At 47.9% G+C, this 17202-nt stretch overlaps 1 non-coding gene across 1 annotated transcript; it reads left to right on the top strand.

Annotated features, from left to right (window-relative positions):
- The first annotated feature begins 229 nt into the window (after window positions 1–229).
- Window positions 230–311, top strand: TRNAS-AGA. Its single transcript has one exon. It is a non-coding gene; the product is annotated as a tRNA-Ser (tRNA).
- Window positions 312–17202: the final 16891 nt, after the last annotated feature.

Raw genomic sequence — 17202 nt, 5'->3', positions numbered from 1 at the left:
TGCTTCTCCCTATGCATTCACATCCAGAAGGAGATGGGCTGGAGCAAAATTTTTGTTCTCTGCTCACTTATACTGTAAGTGCTCCCTGCTCCATCCTCTCTTCTCCTGTCCACCACATTGCTGCCCAGGGGAAAGGGAAACATCTTGAGCTGCAAATTAGCTACTCTGAATATTGCTTGGCGGTGCCTACAGTCATGTTACTGAGAGATACAAAATTGATCACAAGGATGTAGTTGTGGCCGAGTGGTTAAGGTGATGGACTAGAAATCCATTGGGGTCTCTCCGCACAGGTTTGAGTCCTGCCAGCTATGAATATTCATACTCCATGATGGCAAGGACAGATTGAAATTAATAGTATGGATGATATCTGCTAGCATTTTATGATCTGCATCTGAGCAGTATTGCACTTTTCTAATACATTCAGACTTTAAAGTGGATCGTGCAGATGGACTCAAATGCCAGAATACAATATGGCAACACATTTCAGTCTTTTTCATATCTCGGCAGTATCCAGGCAATGCCAAGGCATGAGACACTTCTCTTACACAGCTGGAGAAACTTAGAGCTTTCGTGGAGAGAAAGACTTCTAAAGGGGGTGGTGGTGCTGGTGGAAAGGATTCCAGATTCAGGATAGACCAACCTGTGTGCAGATATTAATGAAAGATTGTTGCCATACATCCTGGAACAAGCACATATTGGGATATGGCTTTCAAGTCCGACCTTTGAAAGCCACAGCTTTTTAAAAGATGGGAAAAAGAGAAGGAGCATGTTGCTAACAACATGCATTCGTGTGAGACAGAATTAGCGCTTGATATTTCACGTGTCACCCAAGAGAGACGTAAAAAATTTTTGGCTCTTAGGCCTGATGTTGTAGCTAAGGGGTCCAGTTTCAGTCTGAGGTACCCTAGCAAGTGTGTAATTAAACACTTGAATATGAAATATATTTTCTTTGAACCGGCCCAGTTACAGAGGTTTCTAGAGCCTAGTAACCCCCAGAGCCTGTAGCTTTCGAAGCTATTAGTAATTCCTGTTACGATCACACGACGGTTAAATATGTCATAAAATGTAAAAAAATAAAAAATTCTTGTAAACCGCCATGTTAAATTGACTCCCCCAAATTTCTTGGAATAGTAGATAAAAAACTAGATGTATGACCGAGTAAGAAATGAAAAGTCTGTTTGTTATAAAAATTGATGATGGATGTAATCTACGCAATGTATTATATTTACCGGAGTGAATATTGAAAATTAATAAATATTAAATTAAAAAAAAAAAGATGGGAAAAGAGGGCAGCCAGAGAATTCACTTGATTTCCCTTCTCTCACGAGAACTGTTTCTTCTTTTGGATAATTACCTTCCTGGTGAGACCTGAGCGCAGTCCCCAAAGTCGGAGGGAGGGGCCAGAAGAGCGTCAAGAACAGGCACTCTTACAGCTTAGACTAAGATCAGCCAGAGAATTCACTCAATTTTCCTTCTCTCAAGAGAACTGTTTCTTCTTTTGGATAATTATCTGCCTGGTGAGACCTGAACACCGTACCCGACGTCGGAGGGAGGGGCCAGAGGAGCATTAAGAACAGGCATTACTGTGGCACACTGCTGCCGCAGGTGCATCGCCAAAGGCACGTGTTTTGCTCGGCTTAGCTCAGAGTAGCTAGGAGTGGCTTGGAATAACTTTTTGTGATATCTCATTTGAATTGTTTCTCTTCTCTGGAGCTGAGCAGTAATGGCATAGCGCTGAGGAGCATAGTATCATTGCAGTTGAAGGAGTTAGATTGTTAATATGCCACCCAAAAGGAAATGGAAAATAAGGTTTTTTCCTACTGAGCCCTTACCCGCAATCCCCCCCCCCCCCCCAATTGCATCTGGGGGAATTCTCTGTAGAAGTGGTAAGAACATCTTTGAAAAGTGGTGAACCATCTAGAGGGGAAGATAATGAGCAAGAGTGTGAACAGAAGCCCTCACAGCAGATAAGTCAACTACCACTTGTTGTTACTAGACCAGAAATACTTGCATTAATCTTTGGCTTCCTATAACTCTGACATAATCACCCTTATGATCATCTTGCCTACTTACAAGCTGTCTAAACCACCAAAATTAGACTCGATGGATAGCAACTTCCAGCTCGCAAAGAAAACACCATGCACACTTCAGAAACAACTGGCGACTGTCCTTCAAGGATTTCCTCATCTGCTGCCACTCACATGGATGCCTACTTCTGCACAACAAGCAGCATCCAAAGACCAAGCCATTTCTATGCCAACCTAATTCCAAGGAAAAGTGACATGTCACATTCTAACCAACTACCCAGCGGCCCCAACAAATCAGATTCGGAAACAATAACATGAAGCTAAAACAACCCCATTTCCAGCTAAAAGTCATATCAACCTAGCTCACCTTCCATCCTTTCCCCTCACCTTCCATTCTGATCACCGGAGCCTTCTGCTCTACTACTTTTTGAGATATGCTGAGTTGAGACAGATTTGATTTCCAAAATCAGAGGCACAAACTATCCACATTTAATCCTGAAGAATAAGGGAAATGTTTATTTCCCAAGCCTAAAACGCTTACTGAAGAGATAAAGGAGGAAGGTCTTAAACGGCAAACCTTTGTAAGGTGCTTAGCGGGAGTTATCAGCGTTCAGAGCCAACAACAATTCATGCAAGAGACCTGATACACAGCATGGGGAACATTTTAGTATGGTCGGAAATCTCACTGCTTGTGGGAAGCATCAATACTTACGGATTCCTTTCAGCCACCGGCAAGGTGATCCTCTCCTCTCAGAGCTGCCACTGGATTGTGGGTTACTGAGCTCTGCTCTGGCATTATATGTCCTGCTTCTAAGGTAACTTAGTGGAAAACAATCCCTTTGGAAATTTACACTACAGTTAGTTGTCCTGCCTGACTCCCAGCTGTTCTGATTAAGAAACGATGGTTCCTAAACAAAGCAATCACACAACCTTATCACTTCATTTAGTCAGCCTGAGTGACTCACTGCTGACTTCATTAACAAACAATGGTACCCAAAGAAACCAAATCACACCAACTTTACACCTTTCCAAGTTAAGTAACTGAACTTTTCAACCTTTTTACTTAGGTGTACTCTGCTCCTAGCATATTTCTAGCTTGTGGATACCGTTTTATATTTATTTTTTAAATATGAAAACACACTTACTTCTGCTTTATTAGCTGGCTTACTGATTGACTCTTTAATAACTGGCTTCCTATTAAAAGCACAAGAACTAAATAATATATCCCAATAGTTTACTTCTCCCCAATAATTTTACCAATTTCCCAAGCCAAACTTACTGATTCATTTCAGCCAACAGCAAGGTGATCCTGCCCTCTCATTGCTGCTCCATGATTTCCAACACCAATCCTGTGCATCATGGACAGGCGAACCCAGTTTAAAAGCAACACAGAATGTCAGAAGTGAAATTCAAACCCACACCTCCAGTGGAGATTGTGACCTGAACACAGCACCTTGGACTGCTTGGCCATCCTGGAAAATGGTTTAAGCATCTCCACGTGGATCCAGATGCTCAATAACATTTCAGCAGGTAGGATGATGGCAGAAGATGCATATTCACTTAAGACAGGCTTTGGAAAACGAATACACATGGGACAAAACAGGGCTTTTGTCGCTCTCTGTCCAAGTGAATACCATCATCTGTTCTTCTCTGCTTTTTTAGCAATGCAAATTCAAGATTAAATACAATTGGGTGACATAATCGCAAAACAAAGATTGGCCCTTTGCCTTTACCATGCGACAGGGTATCCGTGCCATTGGCCAGCCCCTGTCACATGGTAGGAGCACTGGCTGGCCTGCACCATTTTTAAAGATATTTTCAATCATCAGAAATACGATTCACATCCCTACATTTCATATTAGGATGTCCTCTTCCTCCTTAGGGATTGACACTTTCTCAATCCGTCTTCTTTCCCTCACAGATAAATTTTGAGCTATAATTTATTTTTGAATTTAGACATTTTATACACTGAAGACTGAAGAAAGGTCTAGATGCAGGCGCCTCCTGCAGTTCATGGATTCCAGATGGCTGGTGCCTCCAGCAGTCATAGTAGTCTTGGAGAAGGAGTCGCAGAGTAGTCCAGAGTGAGTCCGAGGGTTAGGTACACAAGAAGGGTCGACAGCCAGTCCAGGATCAAATCAGGAGAAGGGTGGAAAGCCTTACCAGGATCAAGTCACGGAAACATGAACGCCGGTACAAAGGTCAGAAGCCAAGAGTCAATCCAATGGAGCGGGGAAGCAGAGTGGGATGAAGAACCAAACCAGGAACACGGAGCTCAGGAAGAAACCCAGCCAGGAACCTTGATACCAAGGCAAGGTCTGAGGATCAGACCTTGCCTTAAATAAAGGAAGTCAAGGGAGGAGTCTCAGGGGGAGACATGACTATTTCCTGCCATGGCACCTTTAAGAAATCTCATCAGCCGCACGCGCGGCTGAGGTGGAGGAGGAGGAGCCAGCCCATGCAAAAGGAACCTTGCGGCTGGGCCAGGCAGCGGTAGCGGCTGCAAGAAGGGAACCAGAGAGGGCTGCCTGCCACCGCAGGAGCCCTCGATGAAGCCCGACGCCTTGGGTAGATTTTATTTTCGCTGCGGCCGCCGGCCCGACCCTGGTTGCGGCCCAGCGCAGCCAGTGGCCATGATTCGCTGCCCCGGCCGCAGGCTGCCATGGCCAGTGTCTCTAACATTTACTAGTCAAAGATCTCTTTCCTTCAATACTAAGGGAAGGATTTGCAATATAAAAAGTAATTTTGTGAGCGGCAGCATCTTTAGAAGCGCTATTCTACCTGTTAATAAACCAGGAAATTGCATCCAGTCCTGTAGTCTAATTTTAAATTCCTGAATCATGGGAGGAATATTCCAAGAACACCATTTAGCAGGATCTTTATGAATGTGTAATCCCAAATATCTAAATCATCAGCCCAGTTCAAAGGAAAGCATAACTCAACCCCTTTTTCACAGATCCCGTGAGATCTAATGCCTCCGATTTATCCAGGTTTAACTTACAGCTAGAAAACTGTCCATAATCACAAAAAAAAATATTCAGTGCTATTAGCGAATTAACTGTGGCTTCAGGTACAAACAAAAGAATATCAGCAAAAAGAAGTGCCTGCAAAACTGGTAACTTGGAGATTTCTCCAGTGTCGGTGAATTCAGATTCCAGCTTAAAGACTAAGGGTCTGAAGATGAAAGGAACATTAAAGGAGAGAGTGGCCACCCCTGTCTCATGCATCCCTGGATCTTCAAGGAGTCTGACAATGTGTCCTTCCCCCAAATCCTTGCTTCAGGATTGGGGCATAGAATTTTAATATATTCAAACATGAGACCTTTGCAGTTACACTATCTTGCTTTCAAAATAAGGACCATGAGACCCTATCTGCCTCGAATCCAATAAGGATCGGCTCTTTAAACTTGTTGCAAATACTCTCCTCCAATAAAATAAGCAATTTGTGAAATCAATATTAGGGCCCCCACCCGGACTAGAGTCTGCCTGGCCTGGGATATTAAGGGAGCCTCTCAGATGGGGATGCACTGTATTCCTGTCCCTAGCTCTGAGGTGTGTGTATGGGGGCATAGCAGAGCTCCAGGAACTCCACAGATTTCTGTACCAGTGACCTTCTTGGTCCCATCCTCCCTCCCCTCTCACAACATGTGGGGCCAAGACCAGGAGAAGGTGGAGAAACAGACAGAGAGATGGAGATACAGGGTGAGTAGAGGAGAGGGATTGGGGTGGGGAGATAGACACAGGGGGACCATGGTAGGGTTCAGATACAGAGGGGAGCATGAAAAGAGGGAGGAGGTCATAGGGTCTCTTGCTGAGTCCAGCTGACAACTGCAGCTGTTGGGAAATTGCTCTATCGGCTGCGCCTTCCTCCCTCAGGTCTCACTCTGGACCCATACCTTGTCCCATAGCAATCTGGAACTTACCTGATGTTAAACAAAAACATATAGGGGTAGATATTTAAAAAGTACGTGTGCACTTACTTTTGTTCGTGCAACCGGCGCAAACAAAAGTACGAAAGATTTTATAAGATAGGTGCATAGCCGCACCTATCTTATAAAATCCGTGGTCGGCGCGTGCAAGTCTTCGCAAAATTGGCAGCCTGCACGTGCCGAGCCGCACAGCCTGACTCCGTTCCCTCCGAAATCAGAGCGGTCTCGGAGGGAACTTTCCTTCTGCATCCCCCCACCTTCCCCCCCTTCACCTATCAAACCCACCCCCCACCCCTACCTCAATCCACCCCCCTACCTTTGTTGTGCAAGTTACAACTGCTTGAAGCAAGCGTAACTTGCGCACGCTGCATCGGCATCCCCGGCACAGGCTGCAGTGCCGGGGGACTCGGAACCGCCCTCTAGGCCCACCCCTGAACCATTGCCACACCCCCGGACCCGCCCTGGACCGCCCCCTGACCCCGGACATGCCCCCCGGACTGCCGACATGCCCCTGGACACGCCCCCTTCCCTCCCCTTTTACGAAGCCCCGGGACTTATGTGCATCCTGGGGCTTTGCGCGCACCGGTGGCCTATCCAAAATAGGCGCACGTAAATCCTGCAGGATTTATGAGTGCAGGGTTTTTTAAATCTAGCCCATAATGTACTGCAGTGACCCCTGACCCCTCTCTGCCCATGCCTGTTCCCCTTTCCAGGCTCTTTCTCTGCTCAGCATCCCCTGCGTATTATCTCCCAGCTCCCCTCAGGCCTTTTACTGGGCTGCTCAGTTCCCCAGGTAATGTAATAAATACGGCTGGTGGAGGGGGAGAGCGCAGGCTGACCTGACTGGCAGCCACATTGGGTCTAAGGAACACTTATTCCACTACAATGGTGACCGGCCCCCTGATGAGGTGCATTAGTGCCCCCTGGGCCTGGCACCCTGCACAGCTGCTTGTCTCTTCTGACAGACCTGGTCCTATCCTCTATTTCTCCCCTACCCAACATGCCTCTGACCTTCTGAAATCACTTGTGAAAGAGATGGGAGCATGTACGAGTGAGTGTGTTTGTGAGTGGCAGAATGAATGTGCATGTGGATGGAGAGGGACAGAGGAAAATGTTGGTGCTACCCACCAACCCCCGCAGATTGTGTTTGATACTGGCACAGTCCAGTATCAAACACAATCCTCAACCTCAATTTACCTACAGAAATCTTTGTTCTTCCGATGAACTACACGAACACCTTGTTCTAGAACTCCCTCGCCTAGACATCTCTACTCCCAACTCAGCTCTCCACTCATGGTCCAACATTACAGAATCGGCAGCAAATAAACTATGTCCTCTGGCAACAAAAAAACAGAAACACAATGCCTACAAAAGACAACCCTGGTTTAACCAAGAACTTCAAAAACTCAAACTCTCCTTTCGACAAAAAGAAAATAAATGGCGTAAAGCCCCTTCAACGACCTCCCTCTCAGCTTACAAACTTGCACTCCACCTATACAAGAGCGCCACATTAAAAACAAAAAGGGACTACTACGCTCACAAAATTCATCACCTCATTTTCGATTCAAAAGCCCTTTTTACCTACGTTTCGAATTTAACTCAAGTCAACCAACCAGACATCCCTCTCAACCAAGCGCACGAAAAAGCAGAGGATTTGGCCAGCTTCTTCAGTAACAAAATTTCCAACCTGCAATCACAGCTGAAACCCAACACCATAGCTCCATTCAGCACATACCTTCATCCTTGCAAAGGCTCTTCTATACAAGCTTTCGATCCTATTGCAACATCAGAGACTAACTCAGTTTTGAAGAGAATGAAACCTTCCTCTCACCCATTTGACCATATCCCTTCCAAACTACTGCTACTAATTCCAGATACCATCTCTAAGGCCCTGACTGACATTATCAATTGTTCCTTAACACAAGGAATCTATCCAGATGACTTGAAAATTGCTTCCATCAAACCCCTCTTAAAAAAACCTAATTTAAATCCCAAAGACCCCTCAAACTTTCGCCCAATCTCCAACCTCCCGTTCATTGCTAAGGTAATGGAAAAATTAGTTAACGCCAGACTATCAGAATACCTTGAAGACCACAATATATTACTCCCACCTCAATATGGCTTCCGTAAATCTTTAAGCACGGAATCACTTCTCATATCACTAACAGATTACATCATCATGGGCCTGGACAAAGGTCATGCCTACCTGCTGATACTCCTCGACCTATCTGCCGCCTTTGATACTGTTAACCACGCACTCCTCATAAATCAACTAGCGAACATCGGAATAACAGGCGCCGCACTGGCCTGGTTCAAATCATTCTTGGGAAACAGAGGATACAAAGTCAAAATACATAACAAAGAATCTCAGTTTTATCCTTCCACGCTAGGAGTTCCTCAGGGCTCCTCCCTCTCTCCCACGCTCTTTAACATTTATCAAAGAATCCCTTACAACATTAACATTTATCAAAGAATCCCTTACAAGAACCATAAAAGTCTGGGAAGATTGCCTTCTAAAAATTGACAACCTCCTATCCAGTCTAAATCTAATCTTGAATACTTCTAAAACCGAACTTCTCATAATTTCGCCTGAAAACAGTAACCTCGCCTCAAATCCACCAACCGGCTTTCAAACATCACAAGTGAGAGACTTAGGAGCCATCATTGATAATCGGCTAAATCTAAAATCTTTTGTTAATCAAACTACTAAAGACTGCTTTCATAAACTGCATGTCTTAAAAAGAATTAAACCACTTTTCCACTCCCACGACTACAGGACAATCTTGCAATCAATAATCTTCTCTAAATTAGATTATTGCAATTCCATTCTTTTGGGTCTACCGGCTTCTCACACTAAACCCCTTCAGATGGTTCAGAACACTGCGGCAAGAATATTGACAAACACAAGAAGAAGAGAACACATAACTCCGATTCTCAAAGACTTGCATTGGCTGCCAGTTCATTACAGAATCTTATATAAGTCTATTACCACCATTTACAAAGCTTTTCATCAACTCTCTCCGCTTAACCTCCAAATCCCATTTAAAAAACATACCTCCGCCAGACCAATCCGAGAGTCCTACAGAGATTCACTACAGGTTCCCCCTGCTAAAACCTTTCACCACACGACTCTTAGAGACAGGGCATTCTCTACAGCAGGACCTACATTGTGGAATTCCATCCCACCAGAACTGAGACAGGAACCCTGCCTTCCAACATTTAGAAAAAGACTAAAGACCTGGTTATTTATGAAAGCCTTTCCAGACAACAATCAAACCCAAAATCAATATAATTAACTCAGAACACCCTTCAGGATAATCAACAGTCTTGACAATCCCATCAATTGTACAATCCCTTTTAAACTGGCAGGCTTTCCCAGTTATTCGCCACTGTTAAATTACTATCTCCTTTTCTTCTGTTCCAAGTTGTAGTATGTCCCTGTTTTATTGTAACTGCAATTTTTCCCTTCTTTTAGCACTTGTTAATGTTTTCTTATCACTTTATTGTTGTTCACTCCTTGTTATTTGTAAACCGGCATGATGCGATTCCCTCCGCGAATGCCGGTATAGAAAAAACTCAAATAAATAAATAAATAAATATAATCCATGAGAAACTGAAATGGGGAGCAGCTGAGTGGCAGGGGTCCCCCTTCATTGCCCTGAGAGGCTGAGAGAAATTGTTGCCTGTGTCAGCCTGCCAATTCATTATGGCCCTTTAATGCAGACACAGACATTTATGCAAATGAGGGACACTATCTCTCTTCTGCCGACCCCCATTCCTCAAATGTCCAGTTCTGGTGTGTGGAAATGTTGGCAACCCCAGATGGGAGAAATATCAGATTAAAGAGTGATTAAATTGGTTTGTACATCTTAAACTTTTAGCAAGACTGTGAGAAGTAAAACACTTATTAAAAGCATTTGTACCATTGATAAGTGAACTAAAAAGCTGTAAAGAATATTTTCATAATTTTACAACATCTCAGTAAAAGTATTGTTGGAAATCAACGTCAGCTTCCAGTGTGTTTTTACTGCATAGTGACCTTGGTGCTTATCTGTGCTGTGATCATCACTGCTGTATACCTAGATGAAACACATCCTCAGTTGACATTTCTTGCCCTCAACTGCATCAGGGGAAAATAAATATATTGTTATTTATCTCAACACAGATCCGATGGTGAACCATTCGGGCTTGATGCAGTTGGGAGCAACAAGAAGTCGGGTGTTATCTAGGTTGCTGGTTATGACACATTTGGATGTTTTAACCTTGGAATGTTTGTTTGCTAGACAAAATATTTAAAAAAAAAATGCTTTTTCTGGTCTAGGTTTTTCTGAGATAAATGAATGAGAAGACTGGTAGGGGTTTCTTAATAAACCACGTCTATGGCTTGCTGATACCTCAGTTTGGTTCATTTGACATGTTTAGTTAAGTAGTTTTAACAGGAATTCTGCTCAAGATTTATCTATATTTTTCCTTTTTTTCAGGTCTGTGTTACTATGTTACAAGTAATCTTTGTAAAAGGGAGAAAGCTTTATAGAAAATTAACCACACATCCAAAGTGTGGTCTGTGTCCCCAAGTAAACAGATTTCATGATGCTCTGCAAACCCATTGGAGACCGATAATACATTGAAATTGTTTGCTCAGTGTTGGACTCCGGAAGTGGATCCTTGGGCCGACCGCCTGAGAGGCGGACGGGAGGCAGACTACTGAGCCGACGAAGAGTCTTCACCTGGAAACCCGAGACTCGCCCAGAGGAGCTGTTGGAGACTGGGTCGCTAGGGCTTAGGTGACTTCGCCCTGGAAGTCCGAGGTCCCCCCCAGGAGGAGCCCACAGGGACCCGGACCGCTGGGACTTAGGAGAACGGCTAACAGCAGAGAAGACCAGGACCGGACCGGAGTCAGGGCAGGCAGCAGGAGACGGAGTCGATGAGACGGACCAGGATCGAGGCAGGCAGCCGAAGACGGATTCGATGAAACGGACCAGGATCAAGGCAGGCAGCTGAAGACGGATTCGATGAGGCGGACCGGGGTCAAGGCAGGAAGCAGAAGCAGGCTGGCAGGATTACCAGAGCAAGCGGACTGGAACACCAGGCAGGCAGGAAAGCAGGAACCGGAAGGCTGGAACGGGCAGGCAGGATACCGGAACAGGGTAGCTGGAACAAGCAGGCTGGAAGGCAAGAACACAGGCAACTAGCAGGCTCGAGGAGCGACCACGTTGCAAAGGCCCCGAGGAGAGTCAGACGCCGAGTTAAATCCCCCTCGGCGTCTGACGTCATCCTGAGGGCAGCGCCGGGTTTTTGCACCAGAGGCCCTTTAAAAGGGCCTCCCCTGCGCGCGCGCGAGCCCTAGGGGTGGGGTCCAACTTCTCTGGCGGCGTCTCCCTCGTGGAAGCGCCGCCGAGTAGGCCGCAGCTGCCGCGGCGTTTCTGCAGCCGTGCCGCGCTCGGGCCAGGTAAGTGATTCGGTCGCACTCCCCGCAACCGAAATCGCAACAGTAACCCCCCCCCCCCCTTTACGCCCCCTCCGCAGGGGCCCTGGTTTCCCGGGATTATCGTGATGGAATTGAGTCAGCAAGGACTTGTCCAGAATGTTCCGAGCAGGTTCCCATGTGTCTTCCTCGGTGCCGCAGCCCTCCCAAGCCAGTAAGTACTCCCAGCGATGGTTGTGGAAGCGTACGTCCCGTACTTCCCGTACCTGATAAATAGGTTCTTCGGTTGGGGAGGTCAAGGCCACATCTGGAGTAGGCTGGTGGAAGCGGGAAAGTACAACAGGTTTCAACAATGACACATGAAATACGTTGTGGATGTGCAAGGCTGAAGGGAGACGGAGTCTATAGGACACCAAGCCTATTCGTTCTGCCACTTGAAAGGGGCCGCAGTACCTGGACGCCAACTTCCGGGACTGCCCCAGAAAGTGGAGATTCTTAGTACTTAACCAAACCTTGGTACCGGGTAAAAATACTGGTGCTGAACGTCGGTGGTGATTTGCGCATCTTCGCGCCCTCTTCGCAGCTGTGGTGAGACGTTGCTGGAGGGCTCTCCAGATGCAGTGGAGTTGGGTAGCCACTGTCTGAGCCACTGGAGAAGAGATATCAATCGGTACTGGGACGGGTGGTCGGAGATGGCGTCTGAAGACCGTTTGGAAGGGAGATTGACCAGTAACCGAGTTGGTGTGGTTGTTGTAGGCGAATTCGGCCCAAGGAAGAAGGGAGACCCAGTTGTCCTTCTTCTCGGAGATGAAGATGCGGAGGAACATCTTGAATGAGTGGTTCATTCATTTGTCCGTTGCTCTGTGGGTTGAATGCAGTGGACAAGTTCAATTGTACGCCGAACTTCTTGCATAGCGCACACCAATACCGGGCTGTAAATTGGGGCCCTCGGTCAGAGACTATGCTCTGTGGGAGGCCGTGAGCCCGGAAGATGTGTTGCGTGAACAGAAGGGCCAACTCTGGCGCTGACGGAAGCTTGGGTAATGGTACCAGGTGAACCATTTTAGAAAAACGGTCAACGGTGACCCAGATCACCGTGTTACCTTTAGAGGGAGGCAAGTTCACCATGAAGTCCGTGGCGATGTGGGTCCATGGTTCAGTAGGTATGGGTAGTGGCTGTAGGAGGCCCCAGGGTCGCCCACAGAGAGGTTTCTGTCGGGTACATACCGGGCATGAATCCACGTACAGCCGCACATCTTGCCACACTCTGGGCCACCAATAATAGCGGTTTAGAAGGTCGAGAGTTCTCTCTCAGCCGGCGTGATCTCCGCTGAGGGAGTCATGAGCCCACTGCAGGACCTTCCTTCGGTCTCTATGCAGAATGACCACCCTGCCCTGTGCGGAGACAGTGGTGCTGGCTAAATCGATCTTTGCTGGATCGACGACGTATTGGGGAGGTTCCTCCCTTTCCTCCAAGATGGCATTCCGGGAGAGGGCATCTGCTCAAACATTCTTAGATGCGGGACGATACTTGAGAGTGAAATTAAAACGGCTGAAGAATAACGACCAGTGTGCTTGCCTTGGGTTAAGTCGTTGTGCTTGACTAAAGAACTCCAAATGTTTATGGTCGGTATAGACCATAATTGGATGAGTGGCTCCCTTCAACCACTGCCTCCATTCTTCAAATGCCAACTTGATCGCTAACAGCTCCTTGTCTCCTATTCCGTAGTTACCTTTGGCAGGGGTGAACTTCTTGGAGAAGTAGGAGCAAGGTAGCAGATGCCGGAGATGGAGCTTTGAGAAAGTACCGCTCCCACGGCTATATTGGAGGCATCCACCTCCACGAAGAAAGGCCGAGACGGGTCCGGGTGACGTAAGCAGGTGTCCAGAAGAAAGGCCTCTTTTAAATCCTCGAAGGCTTTACAGGCCTCGGTAGGCCAGACTCGGGCGTCCGCCCCCTTTCTGGTCAAGGCGGCTAGAGGAGCTACCAGTCGGGAATACTGGGGTATGAAGTGTCTGTAAAAGTTTGTGAATCCTAAAAAATGCTGCAAGGCCTTTAGACCCACCGGCCGGGGCCAGTTCCTGATAGCGGATACCTTGCTTGGGTCCATGAGGAAGCCTGTTGCTGAAACAATATATCCTAAAAACGGCAGTGATTCTTGTTCAAAGAGGCACTTTTCTAGTTTAGCGTACAGGTGGTGGTCATGAAGGATCTGAAGTACTTGCCGGACCTGTTGCCGATGGGAGGTCACATCCTGCGAATAGATGAGGACATCATCCAGGTATACTATTACACAAGAGTATAGCAATTTGCGGAGGATCTCATTCATGAGATGCTGGAACACCGCAGGAGCATTGCACAATCCAAAAGGCATAACCAAGTACTCGTAGTGCCCGTCCCGGGTATTGAAGGCGGTCTTCCATTCATCCCCGGGACGGATCCGCACCAGATTGTACGCGCCCCTCAAGTCCAACTTGGTAAACACTCATGCCCCCTGGAGTCTGTCCAGTAATTCTGGGATTAGTGGTAGCGGTTAGCGGTTCTTCTTGATAATAGCGTTGTCCCCGATAGTCAATACAGGGTCTCAAAGACCCGTCCTTCTTTGCCACAAAGAAGAATCCCACACCTGCAGGTGATGTTGATGGGCGGATGAACCCCTTGGCAAGATTTTCGGTGATATACTCGGACATTGCCTGAGTCTCAGGTTGTGACAATGGGTATACCCTGCCTCGGGGCGGAGTTGCCCCGGCCACCAGTTCAATAGCACAATCAAAGGGCCAATGTTGGGGAAGGGGTTCCGCTTTTTCCTTTGAGAACACATCAGCGTAATCCGCGTATTGGCTAGGAAGTAGGAGGCCAGTGTGAGCCAAGGGAACGTGCTGGACCGGCAGAGACTTGATACAGGTCTGGAAGCAGTGGGGACTCCACTGGGTAATCTGTCGCTCGTCCCATTGGATTACTGGGGAGTGCTGCTGGAGCCAGGGTAGTGCGAGAACCACCGGGTGAATGGACTTCTCCAAGACCAGGAACGAAATCTCTTCGGTGTGAAGTAACCTGGTCTGCAGCATGAGCGGTGCGGTGGTCGTAGAAATGAGGCCAGGCAAGTGGGTACCCTAAATAGAAGTAACCCGCAAGGGGGGTACCCGAGGAAGCATGGCGAGTTGGAGCTGCTGTACGAGGCTTAGGGTGATAAAGTTCCCACCAGCCCCAGAGTCAATGAGGGCCTGTGTCTTAAAGGACCCTTCAGGGTATCTTAAGGTTATAGGAACTGTACATTGAGGAGCAGCGTTAAGACAGCCTAGGAGACACTCCTCTCTTACTCCTAGGCGCGGGAGTTTTCCGCCCACTCCTTGCATTGCAAAAGGAAGTGTCCTTTACCCCCGCAGTACAGGTACAGACCCAGGCTGCGGCAGCGCCGCCTTTCTTCTGGGGTCAAGGACGCTCATCCTAATTGCATGGGCTCTTTGGTTGTGGATTCTGCAGGAGCGCTGGCCCCTCGAGGGCCTGATATGAAAGGGCGAGAAAAAGCTGGAGCCAAAGGAGCCATACGGCGTGGAGGACGTCCTTCTTTAGCTCTTTGTTGGAGACGACGGTCGATGCAGCCAGCCACTTCTATGAGCGCGTTGAGATCCTCGGGGAGGTCCCGGGCAGCCAGTTCATCCTTTATCCTTGCCGCCAGACCCTCCAAGAAGATTCCCCGGAGGGCATCATCATCCCATCCAACCTCCAGTGCGAGTGTACGGAACTCCAGAGCGTAATCCGCCAGGTTCCGAGTTCCCTGTCGAAGCTGGAGTAATTCGGACGTTGCGGAGGTTTGGCGAGCTGGTTCATCGAAGGCTGCCTTGAAGTCTCCCACGAACATATTCATATCACTCAGAGCCGGATCATTCTTCTCCCACATGGGGGACGCCCAATTCAATGCCCGACCGTCCAGCAGCGAGAAAATGTATGCCACCTTGACGGCGTCCGTAGGAAACTGACTGGGCAGGAGGGCGAACCTTACGAAGCATTAGTTCAGAAAACCTCTGCAGGCCTTGGGGTCCCCCGAATATCGGGAAGGTGCTGGAAGCTGAGTAGGAGCATTGATGGTTACCACCGGAGCAGGAGCATGTTCTGGCATGGGTGCAGGCACTGCATCCAACCGGGTAGCCAATTGCTCCACCGTGGCAGCTAAGGTGTACAGGACATGTTGTTGCTGTACTAACCGCTGGGCCAGCCCGGGAATGGCCTGAAGGCCGGCGACGTCTGCCGGATCCATGTCCTTTGCAAACTGTTGGACTCCGGAAGTGGATCCTTGGGCCGACCACCTGAGAGGCGGACGGGAGGCAGACTACTGAGCCGACGAAGAGTCTTCACCTGGAAACCCGAGATGCCCCCAGAGGAGCTGTTGGAGACCGGGTTGCTATGACTTAGGTGGCTTCGCCCTGGAAGTCCGAGGTCCCCCCAGGAGGAGCCCTTAGGGACCCGGACTGCTGGGACTTAGGAGAACGGCTAACAGCAGAGAAGACCAGGACCGGACCGGAGTCAGGGCAGGCAGCAGGAGACGGAGTCGATGAGACAGACCAGGATCAAGGCAGGCAGCTGAAGACGGATTCGATGAGGCGGACCGGGGTCAAGGCAGGAAGCAGAAGCAGGCTGGCAGGATTACCAGAGCAAGCGGACTGGAACACCAGGCAGGCAGGAAAGCAGGAACCGGAAGGCTGGAACGGGCAGGCAGGATACCGGAACAGGGTAGCTGGAACAAGCAGGCTGGAAGGCAAGAACACAGGCAACTAGCAGGCTCGAGGAGCGACCACGTTGCAAAGGCCCCGAGGAGAGTCAGACACCGAGTTAAATCCCCCTCGGCGTCTGACATCATCCTGAGGGGGGCGCCGGGTTTTCGCGCCAGAGGCCCTTTAAAAGGGCCTCCCCTGCGCGCGCGTGAGCCCTAGGGGCGGGGCCCAACTTCTCTGGCGGCGTCTCCCTCGTGGGAGCGCCGCCGACTAGGCCGCAGCTGCCGAGGCGTTTCTGCAGCCGTGCCACGCTCGGGACCCGGGGCCAGGTAAGTGATTCAGTCGCGCTCCTCGCGACCGAAATCACAACAGTTCAGTGTGCTGCGCTGGTCAGAAAAGCAAACAGAATGCTAGGAATTATTAGGAAGGGAATGGTGAATAAAACAGAAAATGTCATAATGCCTCTGTATCGCTCCATGGTGAGACCGCACCTTGAATACTGTGTACAATTCTGGTCGCCGCATCTCAAGAAAGTTATAATTGCACTTCGGAAGGTAACAGAGAAGGGAAACCAAAATGATATAGGGGATGATACAGCTCCCCTATGAGGAAAGGCTGAAGAGGTTAGGGCTGTTTAGCTTGGAGAAGAGACAGCTGAGGGGGGTATGATAGAGGTCTTTATTTATTTATTTAAATCTTTTTTATGCCATCATTAAGAAGGGTCCATCACAACTGTTTACAATAGGGCACATAAAATAAGGATGCTGAAATATATTAATTTACAAAGGTGCCATAATGATTCGGTACATAGTTTTTTTTAAACAAAATAATTAGTTTGTGATACAATACTGTCCAGAATTTTCTCTCGGTTTTGAACACAATGCTAACTTTATAAGTGTCGCTTTATCTTATATGATGGACGAAAAGATAAAGTATAATAAAAATAAAAATACAGCTACACACATATTGATTGTGTTGGTGTGTGTTGATGTTCATTTGTTCGTACCTCACACTTCGCCGGCTTCACTATTCCCCCTTCTCGATTTGATGCTTGCTTAGCCAGGTTTTTAAGCTTTTTCTAAAGGTTTTGTTATCTCTTTGTAACCTTA

This window comes from Rhinatrema bivittatum, chromosome 16 (assembly GCF_901001135.1).
Source record: "Rhinatrema bivittatum chromosome 16, aRhiBiv1.1, whole genome shotgun sequence".
Classification (NCBI taxonomy): Eukaryota; Metazoa; Chordata; class Amphibia; order Gymnophiona; family Rhinatrematidae; genus Rhinatrema; species Rhinatrema bivittatum.
This window is presented reverse-complemented; position numbering and strand designations above follow the sequence as displayed.